Source organism: Lepus europaeus, chromosome 6 (genome assembly GCF_033115175.1).
Source record: "Lepus europaeus isolate LE1 chromosome 6, mLepTim1.pri, whole genome shotgun sequence".
NCBI lineage: Eukaryota > Metazoa > Chordata > Mammalia > Lagomorpha > Leporidae > Lepus > Lepus europaeus.
This window is the reverse complement of record NC_084832.1, coordinates 100,174,800-100,193,925: the sequence shown is the minus strand read 5'-3', so window position 1 is coordinate 100,193,925 and position 19,126 is coordinate 100,174,800. Positions and strand designations below refer to the sequence as shown.

The following is a 19,126-nucleotide window of genomic DNA, read 5'->3' as shown; positions in this document are numbered from 1 at the left end:
GAGAGAGAGAGAGGTCTTCCATCCGCTGGTTCACTCCCCAAATGGCCTAAACGGCCACAGCTGCACTGATCTGAAGCCAAGAGTCAGGAGCTTCTTCCAGGTCTCCCATGTGGGTTCAAGAGCCTAAGGACTTGGGCCATCTTCCACTGCTATCTCAGCCATAGCAGAGAGCTGGATCAGAGGTGCAACAGCCAGGACTCGAACCAGCACCCATATGGAAAGCCAGCACTGCAGGCAGTGGCTTTACCCACTATGCCACAGTGCCCATCCCTGCTTTGCCTTTCAAATAAATGAATGAATGAATGAACAAATAAATAAATACATCTTTAAAGGAGAAAAAATTGATAAATTGAACTTCTTAGAATTAAACATTTCTTCTCGTCAGAAAATACCATAAAGAAAGTTGAAAAGCAAGTTACAGACTTGGAAAAAATATCTTCAAAACATTTATCTGACAAATAACTTTTTAAAAGAGATTTACTTATTTATTTAAAAGGCAGAATGACAGAGGGGGGAGAGACAGAAAGAGAGAGAGTTCTTCCATCTGCTGGTCCACCCCCAGAACGGCTGCAAGGCTGAGACTGAGCCAGGCTGAAGCCGGGAACCAGGAACTCCATCCCATCTCCCACATGGATGGCAGAAGCCCAAGTACGTGGGTCATCTGCTGCTGCTTTCCCAGGTGCATCAACAGGGAGCTGGATTGGAAGTGAAGCAGCTGGGACTCCAACTGGCACTTGGATGTGAGATGCTGGCATCACATGCCACGGCTTAATCCGCTGTGCCACAACACCAAATATGACAAATAATTTGCATACAGAAGCCATAGGAAGTCCTACAAATCAATAAGAAAGTCAGACAACTTGAATTCTTTTGAAATACATTGGCAATCTACTTACAAAAGTATATGAAAGGCCAGCACCGCGGCTCACTAGGCTAATCCTCCGCCTGTGGTGCCGGCACACCGGGTTATAGTCCCGGTCGGGGCGCCGGATTCTGTCCCGGTTGCCCCTCTTCCAGTCCAGCTCTCTGCTGTGGCCCGGGAGTACAGTGGAGGATGGCCCTAGGACTTGGGCCCTGCACCCACATGGGAGACCAGGAGAAGCACCTGGCTCCTGGCTTTGGATCAGTTTGGTGCGCTGGCCACAGTGCGCCAGCCACAGCGGCCATCGGAGGGTGAACCAACGGTAAAGGAAGACCTTTCTCTCTGTCTCTCTCTCTCACTGTCCACTCTGCCTGTCAAAAAAAAAAAAAAGTATATGAAAAACCATTAAGCACCTAAAAGGGTGCTCGACCGACATCCAAAGTATTCAGGAAGATTCAAGTAAACCCGCAGTGAGTTCCCACTTCACACACACTGGAATGCTTACATTGAAGACTGGCAATACCAAGTGTTGGCAAGGATGTACAAGAACTGGAGATTACTGTAGGCTTGGAAAATGGACTCTTTGAAACTGCTTGGTAGACACTTCTGAAATGAACCCTGTGTCTTCCCCACAGCCCTGTAAGTTCAAGTGCCTGGTATTCACCCAAGAGAAATGAACATCTAAGTACAAAACACCTTGCATGTCTGTTGCAGACTAAACAAGGGTAGTCCCAGACTGGAAGCGATCTGGATACCCATCAGCAAGAACAGACACACAAACGAGGAGGCATCATGCAGTGGAAGAAAGGAACCAACTACCGATGCACACAGCCATATGAATGAATCTGGAAGATGTGGTCAGGGAAAGAATCCAGGGGCAAAGGGTGTAATCTGTATGATTACGTTTAGCTGAAGCTCAAGAATAGGTGTTAGAGGTCAAATTGTGTCCTCCACCCCCTCCAAAAATTCCTAAGTTGGTGTCTCAATCCCATAATTACCCAGTGAGTATATTTGGAGGTAGGGCCTCTAAGGAAAAGACTCAGTTAAAATGAGGCCATTGGAGTGGGTCTTAAACCAATACAGCTGATGTCATTGGGAGAAGTCGAGGTTAGGAGGTAGACATATGGGGGGTAGGGCATAGGGAGTAGATGACCGCCCATGAGTCAAGGAGAGAGATTGTCCTCACAAGAAGCCGTCCCTGAGAATACTTTGATCCTGGACTTGTGGCCTCCAGAACTGTGAGCACACACATTTTTATGTTATGCATTCTGCAGCATTTTGTTAGGGCAGCCTCATATGTTAGCACAGTGGGCAAACTGATAAATGACAACAGAAAATTGAAGGGTGATTTCTTGGGGTGGGGGAAGGTGTTTGACTTAAAGGAGACATCAGGAAACTTCCTGGGGTGGTGAAAACATTCTGCACCTTGGTTAGGTGGGTGGTTATTTGCATGCATAATAGTCTGAACTTAGTCATTTCACTGTAGTTGCTAGTATAGACGCAATCTATTGTTTGTGAGTTGTACGTGAGTTTACTTGGACGTCTCTTGAACTAAGCAAGAGGATGCCGATGGCACAGATCTGCTGCCATGTAGTGAGATGACACTGTTGGAAGCGCAGGTGCAGCGCCAAGTGTGTAGGAGACTCTCAGGCTGCCTTTAGCCTGAACCTGCCTTCATAATCTGCTCTCTGGCTCCTTTCAATTATTTGCTTTCTGGAATTTCAGTTAAACACATCAATGAGACAAGCCAGGCTCCTTTGTTCTTTTTTCTGTGAACCCTGCTGTTTACCGGAGGCCTCTTTGTCCTTTGTCCAGGAATAATCCCCAGGTGCAGAAGTGCCAGCAGCCTGCCCGTTCTGAACTTGCCCTTTACCTGGTGAGAGGCACTAATCAAACCCTGGGGAGGGGAGGAATTTCACTCGTGTTCCCAATGGCCATCCACCCCTTTCCAGCTCCAACGTCACTCTGGAAACCCCGCCCCCCTCCTCAAGATGGCTTCTTTCCAGGCGTTGGGGAGGTGTCTGCTGATCTCGTCTACATCAGCTTTTCTCCTGGTAGCAAGGCTTTCTCCCCTGCCACTGTGTTTGTGTAGGCTTTGCTTTTCCCACTGGGCGTGAAAGGAAGAGCTGATGACTGGAAGCCAATTCCTGGGGTAGGAGCCTTTGTCCTCTGACTCCAATCATTCAGCTTTTGCCCTAAGATTCTAAGAAAAATAAAATTAATAGCATTCAGCATTAACTTTTCACTGCAAACCAAAGCAGAGCACACAGAACTGTCTGAATTTATCAGCAGAAAGAGCACCTAGGAGTCCACAGCCTTGTCCACGTATGTCTCCTTTTCACCCAGGCCATTCCCAAGTCATTGGAGAAATCAGCGATGAGCTTCTAAGAGAACAGGTAAGGAATCGGTGCCAGGATGGCCAGAGGTAAAGCACTGTGTGGAAATCTCCGTGCTGGCACAGGTGGGTCACGCAGGCATGTCGTAATCCACCCACCCCAGCCAACCTTCAGTGGCTTCCTGCTTGCCACCATGGGAGAGCGCAATGACCTGGATTTCCTAGTGCTCCAGACTCTCCCCTCGTCTGCCTATCCAGTCTTTCTTCCTCGTTTACCCAGCATCTACCACTCTACTCTTGCCAGATTTGTTTCTTCACTGCCCCTAAATGAGCTACTCCTGTAGAAGGCCTGTGAGTGATGGTTGATGATATTCACGGAGACAGAAGTGCCTGGAGATGAGTCAGGCTCTAAGTAGCTGCCACTGGGGAATGTGGGAGCAGAGAAGAAGTGCACTGATGGTCCCTGGAGGGGATGAGAACATCAGACACTTCCAGGTCGGGTAGACACAGAAAAACCTTATGAGTTTTTTGAGATTGTAAAGAAATTTGGTGAGATATCCCCTCCTTGTACAAACCTAGATCCTCCATGCACATAGAATTAACAAAGCCATGGTGGCCTTGGCTTCAGAAAGGATGTGGGATTTCCAAAGCAACTTGAATGATGGAAAAGAGATGAAGGAGAGAGAGAGAGAAAGCTTATGTGTGATTTGCTATGGAGGTTGCTTGTGAGTGAGTGTGGGAAATTCATCTATCGGAAAAATAAATACTCTCTCTCAGCTCATGTTGGTCAGAAGCCTAACAGAGCACCAGGTTTTGGTCTGGGCTGATCTACTGCAGCCTGAAAATAGAACCGAAGGGGCCAAACGAAAACAACTAGAATTTTTTTTCTGGAGTAAGGGAGGCCAAAGAGTGAATCAGCAAAGCCTTCGATCCCAGGAAAGGCCACTTTACAGACTGGGGTGACCAGCTGTCCCCCAACAGCCATGCCTATGCTTCATGGAAATCCATGACTCATTTTAGAAGGCTCTTCTGCATGATTGACTTCATGCCCACTTACTTATTATTCACTTAGCTCCATAAAAGGGTTTGAGGAAGCAGCATTTGTATCTGTAAGCAGCATTAAGGGGTGGTTCCTCCACCAAATCGTTGACCATGGATTTGACAATAGCAGATGTATCTATTCATTCATTATATGTATAAAATATACAAACAGATGACTTAAGAACTAAAGTGACTGTATTCCTAAATCACCTAGCCAAGTGGTTTTATTTTATTTTATTTTTTCCAGAAGAAAGACCAGTAACATGGAGATTCTTTGGTATCTCTGAACTCCCAAGAGATTCCTGAATTTCCTGAATTGGTATGTGTATGAACTTTTGTGTGTATCTGAAAGTCTATTAAATAATTTATACCAGTACATCTGCACTGAGAGTTAAAATATTCAAATGTCCCCCATGCTGATTAATAAATTGGCTCTGTTTCAAATCCTCCCAATGCCCTACAACTGCAGCAGTGCCAGGTCCATTCTAGACTTCTAATACTTTGGAAACTCACTCTTGCATGTATGTGTATGTGCACATACACACTTTCTGGAAAGAGGCTGTGTACAGACTTTCAATAAGTTGTCCAAGGGTCTTTGAACCCAAAAAAGATTACGAACCAAGGTGCCAGGCCAGGGCTATAATTTCCCTAAGACATTTGACCCTAATCCCCATGCCTTGTAGTGGCCTAAGTTATCTGGATTTGCATGTAGAGTACCTTGTCAAAATTTTCAGCATGGGTTGGGCAAGCCAAAATGTTTGTTAATGCAAGTCACTGTTCTTATGATCTTCTCCCACTGGGACTGATGGGGCAATATAAGGAGTCCCAGAATATTAATAAACACTTGATAAAATTTTCCTAGGAATCACTTCTCAGCTTTTTGGCTAAGATCAAGTGTAAAATTTTCCTACCACACATCTATTCACAACACTGTGTGTCTGGATGAATGGGAAGTGGACATAGTAGAATAATTGATGTTTTGCATCCAAAGCCTGTCTCTGTTATTGAGTGAAATAAAGACAGGCAAGGTCAAGGCAATTAAGAAATAAACATATTCAGTGCAATTAAAGGTGAAGTTGGATCTAAGATGCCATCTGGACTGAATTCCTAATTTATAGATAAGAAGACAGAGCCTCAAATATGTAGTGAAATGCCAGGTCACTTACTCAACATGTAAGTGACAGTATTGAGCCTCAAGTCTGGGTCTTTGCCTATTAATTTAGGACATTAAAGGGACTTAGAAGTTATCTTGTCCAATTCTCTTTTCTTTCAGATACCAAGTTTAATTACCAAGGTGACTATATAGCATATTTGTTAAAACAACCAACATAAGATCCCAGATCAATTTTTCTCATTCTCTGATGTTTGTTCTATGCTCATGGGATCTTTTCTTGCTTTGGTTGTGTAACAGGGTTGTAGCAGCCAAAGACAAGGAAGTCAAAGGAATGGAAGTCAACTTGTTCTCTTCATTAGCTTCACCAGTTTGCCCAAGGTAGGGCCTATTTGATTCCTGGTTCAAACATTAAGTCTTAGAAGAATTCCTGATTGTCCCTGAATCTGACTATTCTTCACAATACTACAAAAATATTTCCTTACCTCTGAAGCTTGTCATAGATATAATTCTTTTTTAATTTTTAAAAAAATCTTATTTAAGGCACATAAATTTCATGTATTTGATATATACAGATTCAGGAACATAGTGATGCTTCTCACCCTACCCTCCCTCCCTTCCACATATGTTCCCACACTTATTCCTTTACCCTCTTCTATACCCACTCTTAATTTTTACAAAGATATGTTTTCAGCTTATTTTATACTCATAATATTAATTCCACACTAAGAGTTCGACATGTAGTACAAAGAAAAAAAAGCACTGTTCCTCAACAGTTGAGACAAGGGCTGTAAATAGCCATTGAATCTCAAAATGTTAATTTCTCTTCTATGTATTACCTTTTAGGTACTCTGTAAGTTACCATAGATCAGAGAAAACACATGGTATTTGTCTATTTGGGACTGGCTTATTTCACTAAGTATAATGGTTTCCAATCGCACTTTCTTACTAATTTTATATTTTATTTGCTTTTGTTTTTCTAGGTCCTTGAGATGCATTGAAAGCTCATTCATTTGGTGCCTTCCAATTTCCTGATGTAGGTACCAATTGCTATAGACTTCCCTCTTAACACTGCTTTTGCTGTATCCTGTAAGTTTTGTAATGTTGTATTGTCTTCATTCATTTCCAGAAATCTTGTGTTTCCCTTTTGATTTCTTTTACAACCCACTGTTCATTCAGGAGCATGTTGGTAAGTCTCTGTGTGTTTGTGTATGTTCTAGAGAGTTTTGAGTTGTTAATTTCTAGCTTCATTCCATTATAGTCAGAAAAGATGCATGATGTTAGTTTGATTTTTTTTGGATTTGCTGCTATTTGCTTTATGGCGTACGGCCTATCCTAGAGAAAGTTCCATGCACTGATGAAAAAGAATGCATATCCTGCAACTGTGGGATGAAATGTTCAGTAGATATCAGTTTCATCCATTTAGTCCATAGTGTCGATTAGTTCTGTTGTTTACTTGTTGATTTTAGTTATTCTGTCCATTGATTAAAGTGGGGTGTTGAAGTCCCCATTACTATTGTATTCTATGTCTCCATTTAGATCCATTAACATTTCTTTGAAATAGCAGGCACCCTGGCACTGGGCACATAAACTTTACTATAGACACATCTTTTTGTTGAATTGATACCTTAATCATTACATAGAGCCCTTCTTTGTCTCTTTTAACAGTTTTTGTGTTAAAGTCTTTTTTTATCTGATATTAGGATGGTTATACCTGTTCTTTTTTGCTTTCCATTAGCATGGGATATCTTTTTCCATCCTTTCACTTTCAGTTTGCATGTGCCTTTGTTCATGAGGTGTGTTTCTAGTAGGCAGCAAATAGATGTGTCTTGTTTTTTAATCCATTCAGCCAACCTATATCTTTTAATTGGATGATTTATGCCATTTACGTTCAAGTTTACTATTGATAAATAACAACTTGGCTCTGACATTTTTCTGTAAATATTCCTATTGTTTGCTTTGGATTTCTTTTGTCCTTTTATTAGGAGCCTTCTGCCTTTATGTTCTTTCATAATGATGAGTATCTATGTTTCTGTGTGTAGCACATCCTTAAGCAGCTTTTGTAAGGCTGTGTGAGTGAAGACAAATTCTTTCAATTTTTGTTTGTTATGGAAGACCTTTACTTCACCTTCATTCATAAATGAGACTTTGCTGGGTATGGTATTCTTGTTTGGCTGTTTTTTCTCTTAAGGCTAGACTATGTCTTTCCATTCTCTCTTAGACTGTAGAGTTTTGGCTAAGATCAAGTGTAGTATCTGATGAAAAGTCAGCTGTGTGTCTAATTGGTGATACTCTGAAAGTGATCTAGCATTTCTGTTGTGCACATTTTATAATTTTTTCTTTACATTTTACTGTTGAAAGGTTGACTACAATGTGTCATGGTGAAGATCTTTTATGGTAATGTCTATTAGGAGTCTATGTGCTTCGGTTACTTGGACATCTCCTTTCTTCAAATCAGGGAAACTTTCTGTAATTATTTCACTGAATAGGCCTACTAATCCGTTCTCTCTTTCCATACCTTCAGAAACTTCTAAGACCCATACGTTGGGTCATTTGATATTATCCTATATGTCTGCAACACTGTTTTCCAATTTTTCTTGTTGTTTGTTTGACTGAAAATTTTTCAAAGATTTGTCTTCTAGCTTGGATATTCTTTTTCCTGCCTCATCAAGTCTGTTAAGGCTTTCCACTGTATTTTTTAAAAAGACTTATTTTTTATTTTTTATTTTTGAAAGTCAGAGTTACACAGAAGGAGAGGCAGAGAGAGGGAGAGTGATAGAGAGAGAGAGACAGACAGAGAGAGAGAGAGAGAGAGAGGTCTTCCGTTCACTGGTTCACTCTTCAATTGGCCGCAACAGCCAGAGCTGTGCCAATCCAAAGTCAAGAGCCTCTTCTGGGTCTCTCACACAAGTGCAGGGGCCCAAAGACTTGGGCCATCTTCTACCGCTTTCTCAGACCATAGCAGAGAGCTGGATTGGAAGTGGAGCATTCAGGACTCACACCAGCGCCCATATGGGATCTGCTGGCACTGCAAGTGGCAGCTTTACCCACCACACCACAGTGCCAGCCCCTCCACTGTATTTTTATTTGACATATTGAATTCTTCATTTTTAATATTCCATCTTCATTATTCTTTAAAAATCTCAATTTCATGGAAAAATTTTTCATTCATGTCAAGTATAGATTTCTTTAATTTGTGAATTTGCTTCTCATTGCTTCTGATTATGATTAATCTTTTCAATTATATTTAGGCATTTCATCAATCTCTTAATCTTCACATTCCCATATTGAAGTGTGTGTTGTGTTCCTTTGGAGAGATCATGGTGTCTTCTTTATTATTGTTTCTTGAATTTCTGCATTTATTTTTAAGCATTGTGGAGATACTTGTTGTTTTTTTCCCCCTGATGGCTTTTATTTTTGAACTTTGCCTCTGTGGCTTGGTGGAGAGTCAGAGAATCAGGTATTCAGTGAATACCTAGATGTGTGTGCTGGGTGTGGTCCGGGGGTTCTGGTCCATGCTACAGTGTGGGGCGAGTATCCAGGATGCCACCAAGTTGGGCATGGTAGATCTCCTCTTGCTAACAGAAAGGATGGTATGATTACCTCTGCTGGCATAATCACATCCTCATCTCCTATCTTCCAAGGTGCTCAATGCCAAGGTGTTATCACACAGTGGGCACAATACTACTGTATGAACCATACAAAGGATCTGTGCAGTCCTCAGTGTAAGCACAGATCCCACAGAAATGAACCACCCCTGGCAAACAAGGAACCACACACATTGATTTCCCAGAGACCAAGCTGCACCCTGTGCCCTCTGTGCAATCACGGAGTTCCTAAAGTCTCAGCACATAGGGCTTCCACACTCATGGGGTACAGAGGATCCATTCTACCCCACTAGCCTGTCCCATCCACAGAGAGACTGAGATGTTCCTAGAGCCAGCTGCCTGTATGTACTCTGCCTAAGTGGAGCTTGTGATATGTTGAGAGGATAGGGGTACCTCCAAGTCCTATGTGGGTGCCCAGCCCCCTGTCAATCCTCCCAGCCTGACTCAAAGTCAGTGGGGAACTTGGATTTTTCCCTCTGGTAAAGTCCCTGAATTACAGAGGTGCATAAAAGCTCTCAGCCACAGCCTCTACTCATTTCACAATCACGCCTTCTCCCCACTGAGCCTCTGCAGGGCCAGCTTGGTGGCTTAGTGGGTAAAACCACTGCCTGCAGTGCTAGCATCTCATGTGGGTTCTGGTTCAAGTCTCAACTGTTCCTCTTCCGATTCAGCTCTCTGCTATGGCCTGGGAAAGCAGTAGAAGATGGCCCGAGTCCTTGGGCCCCTGCACCCACAAAGGAGACCCGCAAGAAGCTCCTGGCTCTTGGCTTTGGCTCGGCACAGCTCCAGCCATTGCAGCCATCTGGGGAGTGAACCAGTGGATGGTTCTCGCTCTCTCTGCCTCTGTAACTCTGCCTTTCAAATAAATAAATAAATAAATAAATAAATAAATAAATAAATAAGTAAATGTTTTTTTTTAATAAAAGAGCCTCTGCAGCTGGTATTGGTGTCAGAATGGCTCCTTCTCTCTGCTCATTGCCTGCCCGTTGCTGGGTGCATGTACCAGAGCTGCTGCAGCTGCTGTCAAGATGGTGTCTTGTCCCCTCCAGAGTCTGGGGGCCCACAAGAGGTACTGCTGCTGTAATTTGAGTCCAAAATGGAGCCTGCCCTCTCTCGCCTCTCTCAGCCAGTTTCCTGGTGCTGCTGTTAGGGTGGATGGGGAGAGAGAAATGTGTCCCCTTTTTCTGTCTGTGTCAGGGGACTTCCTGTCCCACTCAGGGCTCCAGCCCAGACTCCAAGACAGTGCAGCCTGCTAGGCTCTCTCTCCAGCTCTGTCACTAGTGGCACAGGCCTCTGTGGCCTGATCTCCCCTTGCTCTCAAGAGCTGGCACTTTCCCTGGCTCTCAGTGGCTGGGGTCATGTGCTGCACCTCTGCACCTTCCACACAGATCCAGGGTATCCCTCCTCCTTCTGCACAGTCTCCACTGAAGTTTTCTCTCCAATCTCCCCGAAAACACATGCACTCTTGTTGTTGTTACTATTTTTCTCTAGCCTAGAGCAGTATACCCTGTCACTATTCTGCCATCTTGGAATAAGTCTAAATCTAATTCTTTGTCAAACATTTGCATTTTGCCTGGTGTATCCCACAGGCTCAGTCAGTCAGTTCCCCTGGACTTTGCATGTTCTTTTACCTTTTTCACTTACCAAAGGATTGTCCACTTCCTCAGAAAGTTGAAGCTGGGGAGTCTGCTTTCGTAGGGGCTCTTCTAGAAAATTCTAATTGCCCGTCAAGAATTCAGTGAATGTCTGTAAGAACATGCCGGTGGTGGTTAAACTTCCTAGAATAAGACCTTAGGAAAAGAAGTATTTTGAAATGACTTCTTCAACTCTAAAAACAAAAATGAAAACATTCTTTCCTTTGACTTTTCAATTCTATGAGTTTATTCTAAGTAAATAATAAGAAATGCTATGCATGTTTATATTACATTGCTGTTTATGAAAGAAAAATAAAACTAGCAACTGGGTGGGAAACAATCTCACAACAGATTTTTAAAATTAATTATGGCAATCCATATATGGTTATGCTATTCAACCTCTTAAGGCTGAGTTATAGAATAACATTTATAATTGAGTTGCAAAGTTTACCAAAATGTAAACCATAAAACAGCATGAATTGTATGATACTATGTTGTGAGTACATAAGAAATACTCTCATATTTATATCCATTCATCCCTTCCAAAGGTTCATGAAAAGTGCATATTATGAAAAAAATGTGCATGGATTTCACAGTTTTTTTGCACCGAAATAAATTAATCTCTCATAAGATTCCTTTCTCCATGAACTTGCTGAAGTGTCCTTGTGTGTATATATGCACAACAAAGTCACAAAGGATTCAAGCCACACTATTAACAGCTCACTAGCTTTGATAAATATATTTTGGTAAAATTTTTTTGGAATCTATGCAGTTTTTCTGTATTACACATTTTCCATGACCTTTTTAAAGACCCCTGCACACTTGGAGCATTTCCTAAGGAGAAGCAGTGTGGGGAGTCCAGGAGAGACGATGGGACGATGGGATAGTGGAAGGGGACTGCTAGAGTGAGGAGAGGTATTTTGTCACTGTCGGTGTTCGCAATTGTCAGGATATGGTGACAAGAAAATATAGACTGACTCTTGGGTGGTTTCATCACTGTTGAAACTTTCTGCAAGCAGTGTCCTGCATATTGCCAGCACCTGGAAGACACAGCTCCCATTCTGCCCCCTGGAGTAGCTACCACGTGATATGTTACTGCTGTTGCTTTTAAGTGTATCATCAAAATAATAAATCAATTGTATATGTGTATATGTAGATGTATAAATAGATTATTTGTTCATAATTATAAATAAGTAATATATACTATACAGAGGGTCTTCAAAATATTCATGAAATCGCATACTATGGACACACTATGCATGGATTTCAAAAAATTTTTGTGCCAAAATAAACATCTTTTCATCCTATTTTCTACCAACCTTTTGGAGTCCCCTTTGTCTATGTTTAAATAATATTTATATATGTGTTTTTGTATTTTTAAAATTTTAATTAAGTGCCTACACTAAATAAATACATAGATAAGTTGAAAAAAACCAGTGGGGGCTGGCGCTGTGACACAGCAGGTTAACGGCCTGGCCTGAAGCGCCAGCATCCCATATGGATGCCGGTTCTAGTCCTGGATGCTCCTTTTCCAGTCTAGCTCTCTGCTATGGCCTGGGAAAGCAGTGGAGGATGGCCCAAGTGTTTGGGCTCCTGCGCCCGCGTCGGAGGCCCAGAGGAAGCTCCTGGCTCCTGGCTTCGGATCAGTGCAGCTCCAGCCATTGCAGCCATCTGGGGAGTGAACCATCGGACAGAAGACCTCTCTCTCTGCCTCTCCTCTCTCTGTGTAACTCTACTTTCAAATAAATAAATAAATCTTTAACAAAAAAAGAAACAGAAACAGTGAGCTTTCTCGGAGTATTGGCTTGTATTTCTTGTGTTCTGTGTGCTTTAACATGGTGGAGGTGCAGGTGGGCTGTGTGTCAGCCACATCATGCCATCTCCCTCCTTGTGTGCAGGAAATGGTATTTCCCAGCTTCCTTGGACATGCTTTGCCATGAGAACAGTTCTGGAAAATGGAATATAAGAAGAGTGATGGGCTTATGGGCCTAGCTTTAAAAAATCCTGAGAAATCCTTCTTTCTCTCTTCCCTCCCTCTGCTGTTGACCAGTCAAAATGGGCTGACCCTGGATCTTGAAGTCGCTGCCTGGGGGGAGTTACCAAAGAGAGCCCTCTGCTTACACTGATCTGCCTTCAGCCTTGTGTGAGTGAGAAATAAGGTATGTGTCCCAGGAGCCAGTGTTCATTAGCATAATGCATGGTCTTCACGTTTTCTACAGTAAATGTACAGTACAAGGGAAATTAGAAAAGCAAATTATTTAAGAAGATAAACTGCCCCTCCGTCTTTTTCTGCAGGGCACCCACGACTTTAAGGCATTCTGGGAGATGTGCTTTGTCACACACCTGCACCCTAAGGGTCCTAGCCCTCTCACGCCGTGTTCCAAGACCCACATCCCTGCACAAACCTGCTCTTGCCTTGCGTCTATGCAGCCACAGCTTATTGGAAGACTCAAGTTAATTTACCACAAACCTAGGGAGCAGAGCTGCAAAGCCACTGGCAGCTGATTCTTGGAAATCGCAGACACGCACAAGTCCTGCCGCTTGGCCCGGGGCCCAGCGTGTGGTTTCGAGAAGTATTTGCCATGGCTGGGTCTCACTCTGCGATTCCACTTAAGCCCCTGCCTTGCTTAAATGTGAGCATGAAAGCGGTGGCTATGGAACAACTGGGACCTTTAGGAAAAGGTGATGCCAGTGTGGCGGGTGCATGTCTGCTTGGGCTGGCCCCAGTCCCCCGCCTCCCATCTCCCCACCCTTCTCTTTCCCAGGAGGAGTTGATAGTCTTCCTGTCCTCTGGCTACGATTTGAAATGCACACGCTGGAGCGGGTGACAAGTGTCCACTGGTATCAAGGTCTTGTTTCAGAGAAAGGGGAGAAACTCATCTGGCACTGATACTTAGCAGCCCCGGCCTGGGCACCGTGGGAATCCAACAGGAGCGTGATGAAGGGGGAGGGATACGAGCTCCTATTCCCCCACCTGCTGCCTCCCAGGCACAGAGCTGGGCACTTCTGTGCTTTGCTCCTCCGATGGCCCCAGGTGGCTGTAGTTATTATCCTCATTTTGCAGACGAAGAGAGCGAAGTCTAGAGGCTCATATAACTTGTTAGGCTCAGCACCAGGTAGCGTTAAAGTGTAGCTGCGGTCTGTCGTCTGACTCTTCTTTCATCCTTTGTTTTCCTTTATGAGAATGATCCAAGTGTTCAATGAAAGCCACAAATGACAATTCAATCACTAGTTTCAGAGTTTCCTGAACATTCAAGTGCCACTCTTTTTTTAAAAAAAGATTTATTTATTTTACTTGAAAGAGTTACACAGAGAGAGAAAGAGAGGCAGAGAGAGATTGGGGGGGGGTCTTCCATCTGCTGGTTCACTCCCCAATTGGCTGCAATGGCCAGAGCCACACTGATCCAAAGCCAGGAGCCAGGAGCTTCTTCCAGGTCTCTGACATGGTGCAGGGGCCCAAGGGATCGGGTCATCTTCTGCTGCTTTCCCAGGCCATAGCAGAGAGCTGGATTGGAAGTGGAACAGCCGGGACTCAAACCAGTGCCCATATGGGATGCCGGCGCTTCAGGCCAGGGTGTTAACCTGCTGCGCCACAGTGCCGGCCCCAAAGTACCACTCTTCTACTCGCAGCCCCACTTGCTCTGTTTTCTTTCTTTACATTGCAGAGATTTGTGTGAATGCCTCCTTCCTTTTGCCTTTTGTCTCAGTCATTCATTCTTTTTTTTTTTTTTTCATTTTCTGCCCCTACATTGGACTGAAATGAATTGTTACTTGGAGCCTGAGTACAAGGGTGCTGGCTGCTCCATTGATGCCTGACTTTTGAGATGAACAATTGTCACTTGAGCACGCTGATCTGCCCACCTGGGCTTCCTGTATCTTTATTTTCTGGCCTCAAGAGTCACAGATTAAGATATTCATGAGCCTGTGCCAAAAGCCAAATCTGGCTGATTGCCTCACACTCTCCCTCTCTGCCTCTGTCTCTCTCTTGCAAAACAAAACAATATGTCGTGTATGTGTGTGTGTGTGTGTGTGCGCACACACACCCTTGAGTAGCAGAGAGACAGAGAAACACAGATAGAGCTTGCATCCGCTGGTCCCTTCTCCACATGCCTACAACGGCCAACGCCTTGAGCCAGGAACTCAATCCAAGTCCCCGCGTGGATGACAAGACCTCATATACTTGAGCAATCCATCACCTTTGCCTCTCAGGATTGACATTAGCAGGAAGCTGGAGTTAGAACTGGACTCGGGTGCTCCAATGTGGGGCCCAGCACCCCAACAGACATCTTGTCGGCTGCGTCAAATGCCCACTCTCTCTCCCCCCACCTCTCTTTCTCCTCCCACCTCTCTCTCCCTCTCTTTCCTTTCTACACACTAACACACGCCATAATTGCTCCTTATACGAAGGCCTTAGTTTTCCAGGTTAAGTGTGTACTTCTCGGTTCCTCCAACACCTGTAACTATACCAACAGCAGTTTTTCCAGATACCATGCTAGTATTCACGACTGAGAGCCTTAGAAGGTGCTGAGAGAACTTGGGAACCTTCTGCGTGGCCTCCCACTTGGAGGAGGGGAAAAGGAGACCCAGCCTATGGTGCAGACGCTCCCCGATCCTCCATAGGCAGAGGGACCTACGGTTAACAGAGCAGTGAGTTCTTGGGTGAGGCCCGCTGGCGCTGGGTTCGACTCTTGGGGGTCGGGGGCTCTGTTTCCCTTGATAGTTCAGTACATGTCTCAGGAGGTGAGTGGGGCAGGCATTCCTTCTGGGGCTGTCCCACACAGCAGTCCCTTTCTTGTTGGTGCAGTCACTTGGGGGTTTCCTTAGACACCGAGAAATCGCAGCCCCTTGTGGGGTAAGCTGTCATCAGATCAGGGCCTCTTTGTATCTCTTCAGTCTTTCTTCCAGTTAGAAGTCTATGTTCTCATCAGATGCCCACCATGGAGTAGCACAGACGTGTCCAATCTTCCCCACAGTTGCTGGTGCCCACCTTTCCAGATGCCAGAGAAGAAGGAAGCTCCCTGGCCCTTCCTGGCATCTCTGACATGGCTGGGGAGGCTCTGGTAGACCCTACCTGGATAACTTGTCTATTCCTACTCTGGCTTGAGGGCTGAATGCCACGATAAGCCAGGGTTATGACTGGCATTACGGCACAGCAGGTTACGCTGCCACTTGTGACACTGGCATCCCACCTGAGCACCACTTCAAGTCCTGGTTGCTCTGTTTCCCATCCAGTTTCTTGCTAATGCTCCTAGGAAAGCAGCAGAAGCTGGTTCAAGTCCTTGGGGGTATTGCCACCCATGTGGGAGACCCAGATGGAGCTTCAGGCACTCGGCTTCAGCCTGGCCCAGCCTCGGCCATTGCAGCCACTGGGGCAGTAAACCAGCAAGTGGAAGATCTCTTTTTCTCTCTGTCCCCCCCCCCCCCCCGCCCCAACTCGCTCAGTCTTTTCACCTTTCAGATAAAATAAAACTAAAAAAAAAAATCTCGGCTTGGTCATAAATGCACCCCTTTGATAAAGCATCAGGAAGGGCAGGTTGGGGACAGGGCCGCCGTGGGGTGGGTTCTCACAGGCAAGAAGGAGGTGTTGGGCAAATGCAGCGCGTGTGGGTGTGTCGTGTGCAGGCTACACCCAGAGTCAACGCTGTGTTTCTCAGAATATCTGTGACATGTGGGAGTGCCAGCTGAGTTACAAAACTGGGCTAAAGACCGATTATTTTTATGAACCTGCCCTTTCAGCTGCTGTAGGTCTTAATCTCGCTTTCCTTTTCTTTCCTCCTGAAGTCAAAATTCCACAGATGTTTGCGTCCAGGCTTAAATTTCATTCATTCTGCTGCGTTCTCTAATGTGGCTTGGGAATTAGGCTGGCCCTCTCAGGCGCTTTTCTGTGATTTGGCAAAACCCAGCAGCGAATTTCTTGCTTTTGTGTCTCTCGCCATGGGAGAATGGAAAGCAGTAGCTTCTGTCCAATAAAAGTACTTCTCATTTTTCTTTTATTCTTTAAAAAGAATGTAAAAGACTGTCAACGTGAGCCAAGAATCCAGGGATCACTTTCCCCTGCTTCTTCTCCTGCTTTCTTTCACTCTTTGATGTTCCCCGGGCCAGCTCGCCCTCCTGGGTCACGCTCAGCTCTCCCCTCCTCCTGCTCCTCTTCTTCCTGGCCCTGGGGAACACCAAGACCTTCCAGAAGTGGAGAAGCCTTTTTCTGCCTGGGGCCGTGTCAAATGATCACCTTAAAGATTAGCCCGCTAGATATTTATGGGATCTTGAGTCCGGCCTGTAGTCATCTTTGCAGGGCCAGGTCAATGATTCCTCTGGCCTTGTGGGCCGGCCACTCCCCGGCCCTGCTAGGAGCAGGGTGAGCACCTCCAGCTTCGCCACTGTCTCGACCGATGTTGCTCTTTCTGCAGTTGACTCGGGGCTCCAGGAGAAGTGTGCAGGCTGGGAATGGGTGTCTGGAGGAGGTCTGTTGTCCAAGTCACAGAAGATCGTGGGGATGTAAGAGAAATCTAAGATACAAGGGGTGTGTATGTGTGTGTGTATGTGTGTGTGTTCACATGCACACACACTTCTGTTCTCCAGGGGGGCTACAGAAAAAAACAACTAGAAAATGCCAGGAGGCTTCATCTAACCCAAGAAAGAGCTCATTCACAGGCCACAGACCACAACACCTGAGTCCATGACATTTCTGGATCCAAACAAAAGCATAGGGGGTGGTACTGTGGCATCATAGACTTAGCCTCTGCCTGCAGCACTGGCATCCCATGTGGGTGCTGGTTCTAGTCCCAGCTGCTCCTCTTCTGATCCAGCTCTTTGCTATGGCCTGGGAAAGCAATAGAAGATGGCCCAAGTGCTTAGGCCCCTGCATTCGCATTGGAGACCCCAGAAGAAGTTCCTGTCTCCTGGCTTCACACTGGCCCAGCTCTGGCTGTTGCAGCCATTTGGGGAGTGAGCCAGAGGATGGAAGACCTCTCTCTCTCTGTCTCTCTTTCCCTCTGTTTGTAACTGTACCTCTCAAATCAATAAACAAATCTTTGAAAATAAAAAAACAAGCATACACAGCGATGAGAAAGATTGAAACCCATATTACTTCATCGTTCCTGTTTGGACAACACCAAGGTTTCCCCCCAGTTTTCTTTTGGGATAATTTGGGTCCACTGGAATTAGATTACTATTTACTGAGGTTACAATCATCTCAGACCTGAAAATTAGTAAAAATCTGAAGCACAAAAAAGAATTATTTAAGTTGGCCCAGTGCTGTTCTATTTCCATCTCTCAAACTAGACTGTAAGCTACAGGAAGGCAGAGGTCACATTATTTAGCTCCTTGGTTTCCAACACAATGCCTCAGAAATATTGGCACCTGTTGAATCCATGTCTGCCTAAAGGAAGACTTGATTAAGAAATCAATTTAGGGCCGGTGCCGTGGCTCAACAGGCTAATCCTCCGCCTTGCGGAACTGGCACACCGGGTTCTAGTCCCGGTCGGGGCGCCGGATTCTGTCCTGGTTGCCCCTCTTCCAGGCCAGCTCTCTGCTATGGCCCAGGAGTGCAGTGGAGGATGGCCCAAGTGCTTGGGCCCTGCACCCGCATGGGAGACCAGGAGAAGCACCTGGCTCCTGCCATCGGATCAGCGCGGTGCGCCGGCTGCAGCGTGCTGGCCACGGCGGCCATTGTAGGGTGAACCAACGGCAAAGGAAGACCTTTCTCTCTGTCTCTCTCTCTCACTGTCCACTCTGCCTGTCAAAAAAAAAGAAAGAAAAAAGAAAAGAAATCAATTTACCCTTAGATTGCATACTTACTTTTAAAATTAAGAGGAACTTGTGATCATATTAGCTGATACTTGACACACTGACCCAAGATGTGGGGTGGGGGCATATAACTTACCTCACTCTTTGGTGTTACAAATCAAATGCTGGTGGAACAAGAAGGTCAAGGTCGTGTAAGAGCTAACCATTAAAATATGACAGCTTTTGTGAGAGTCATGTCGAAATCCAGGATGTCTGGCTCTCAGCCCCAGTTCTGCAGACTATCCCCAACTTCCACACCACTCAGGATTTCTTCCTCACATGCTCTCTGGGAGCTGCTGTCCTCCAGGCCACCCCTGGGGACAGGTGGTTTGGGGTCTCAGTGCTGGGCACTGGCTCGCTCTTGACTCCTCCATAGCTCTTCCCATTGTCTTGCCTGTTGTTCACTCATGGAATCTCGGGAGGCCTGCACCTGTGACTGGCACTGCTGCCCATCCTGGTACTGGGTTCTACAAGCCTGCATTGCCAAGTGGGAGGCAGCACAGCCAGGGAAGGAGATCAGCTGGTTTAAGGGTAACTCTTCCTCCTCCTTTTTTACCTGCTGGGCTGAGGATAGCCTTGAGGGACTGAGGTTGACATCTTAGGGGATCAAAGAGTGGGAGAAGCGGACCCAAACTCCTGTTCTGTCATGCAGCATCAGTTCCGCCACAAAAAATAAAAACAAAAAAATCTTTATTTGAAATACAAAGAGATGGAAAGAAAAGACACATGAAGAGGAGAAAAATACAGAGA

The 19,126-nt window shown here is 45.2% G+C and overlaps 1 pseudogene; it reads right to left on the bottom strand.

The window, feature by feature from the left end:
- Positions 1-18,713: 18,713 nt before the first annotated feature.
- Positions 18,714-18,973, bottom strand: LOC133762462 (cytochrome c oxidase assembly factor 4 homolog, mitochondrial-like; annotated as a pseudogene).
- Positions 18,974-19,126: the final 153 nt, after the last annotated feature.